Raw genomic sequence first — 2,166 nt, forward strand, 5'->3', positions numbered from 1 at the left:
TCCTTTTGCTAGTGGAGGGTCTGGAGAGACACAGGATGGGCGGAAGGCAATGCAGGAAGGCGAGGTGTGCCTGCACCACCCCCCCGTACCACCCCCCCTACCACCCTGCCGGTACCACCCCGCCTGTGCTGCACCAGGGGTACCTGGGCCTCGGGGAGCTGCAGGGCTGAATTTAGGTCACATTTTGGCCCGAGTTTCCAGGAAAGGACCCAGCGGGGAGCCCTTGCACCCAGGGCCCACCTCTCCAGGTGGGTCTCTGCTAGAGAGGGTAGGGCCGCCCGGCAGAGCTTTGCCCTCACCGTCCCTGCCCAGATGGGTGAGCACACTGGCCGGCTGGCTCAGGGCACAGTGGCATCGAGCCATTCAGTGTTGACGGCCGGCGCAAGCCCCGGGGTAAGCACCAAGGCACGCTGACCTGGGGAGCTCAGCGGCAGGTGCTTGGGGAGGGGTGCCGATGGTCAGTGTCCAGTGGGGGGCGGGAGGAGCTCCCTGGGAGGCAGACCCTGGGGTGCAGCCCCCCGAAGGAGTGTGGCGGGCCAGTGTCTGCCACAGCAGCCATCTGGGGTGGCCCGGGGTCACGAGTGCACGCATCTGGGGGCGGGACAGGGCCGGGTCCTGCGTACGGCGCGGGCTACTCTGCGCGGGGTTGAGGGGGGCAGGCCCAGTCCCGGCACCCCCTGCTGGGGTGAAGGGCCCGGCTGTGTTTGAGGGTGTTTCCAGGTTGTATCCTACTGTGAGAATGAGGGGTGTGAGGGGAGCAGCAGAAGGGGCCAGAGGATGGCCGTGCCTGCCCTGGGCCCTCTGTGGGGGGCAGAGCTCTAGGGAAGCGCCTGCTCCCACCGTGTGTCCCTGCCCTTGGGCTCAGCTTACCTGGGAATTGCTGCTCAGAACGCGTGCACCCTCGGGGCGCTGCTGGCTCTGCCCTGGGGAAGCCTGGTCACCACCAACCGCCCCCATTTCTCCTGTAACCCGCGGGAGGGCCAGGCGACGGCCTCTGCCGGGGAGTGGCGGGAGGTGTGGCCTCCGGGGGTCCAGAGCTCGGCGATGGAGGTGGGGTGGGCTCCCCGCGGCCGGGGGCCGCCAGTGCTGAGGGACCTTTGCACCTGGCCCTGGGCACGTCTGTTCTGGCCGGTGCGTTTCTTCCTCCCAGAACCACCCCTCCCCGTTTGAAATACGGGTCCCCTTGGGGGGTCTGACCTCTGAAGCCCCACAGGGAGGTGCCCTGGGAGAGCAGGCTTCGGGGGTCCGAGAGAGTGATCCAGCCGCGAAGCAACAGGCCGGCCTGCCTCCGGTCCGGCACGGGGAGCGAGGGGCTGGCCCGACCGCCAGGTGAGTAAGCCCCCCTGGACTTATTCCCAGGCTCCTACAGGCCGGCAGAGCCCCTAAGGGGGCGGGTGTGTCAGAAGCTGGGGGCCTGTGTCTCCCAGAGCCCCTCATCAGGGGCAGCATCCTGCACCCGGCAGCCACATCCAGTCCGCTGGGAGGGTCCTGGGGATCCCCACACCCCCCAGGCGGGGGATACTGTGGGACCAGGGAGAGGCAGCGGCCGTCCCTCCAGCCATCTCTCCGCCTCCGGCCGCCTTGTCTATAAAACCTAAACTGAGGCGTGTGGTCACCCTGGCCAAGACACTGTGCCCGGCACAGCCGGCACCCACCTTTGGGGCACCAGGTACTGAGAGCCGCGGGGCAGGGCGTGGGGCCGCCTCTGCAGGCGGGCCAGCCCCTCCGGGCTGAGCGCCGTCTCCAGTGTTTTATTTCCCCATCTGTAAACTGGGCGCAGCAGGGCTCGGGGCTCCCCGGAGACAGTGGTGGGAAAGAGCTCCAGGGAGCTTCCGCGCAGGGGGTGGGGTGGGGTGGGGTGTTACTAGGCCACAGCAGGAACTGGGCGGCCCCAGCCGGCCCCCCACTTCCCCTGGAGGTGCTAAGAGGTGCTTCTTTGGATGCCTTTGACAGGACTGCAGTGGGTTCAGTGAGGTTTCAGGGGTGCCGCTCTCTCCACCCCCATTTTGTTGGGGGGGCTCTCCGCGGCTTTGTGGTTCTGCCCCTTTGTGATCGCCTCCCCCCATGAGGCCCGCTCCCCCCAGAAAGACTCCCCAACAGAGGACCCTGCAGTCACCCCTTTTCTCTTGCAAGGAAAATCTTTGGCCCTCCAGTGACCCCAGGTCC

The 2,166-nt window shown here is 67.5% G+C and overlaps 1 protein-coding gene across 1 annotated transcript in view; it reads left to right on the forward strand.

Moving 5' to 3' along the window:
• Positions 1 to 2,166, forward strand: part of REPIN1 (replication initiator 1) — a gene marked incomplete at its 3' end in the record, with an annotated part of 27,592 nt that overhangs the window by 22,672 nt on the left and 2,754 nt on the right. The window lies entirely within an intron of this gene.

Source organism: Condylura cristata, unplaced genomic scaffold, assembly GCF_000260355.1.
Source record: "Condylura cristata isolate star-nosed mole 26May11 unplaced genomic scaffold, ConCri1.0 scaffold00042, whole genome shotgun sequence".
Taxonomy (NCBI): Eukaryota; Metazoa; Chordata; class Mammalia; order Eulipotyphla; family Talpidae; genus Condylura; species Condylura cristata.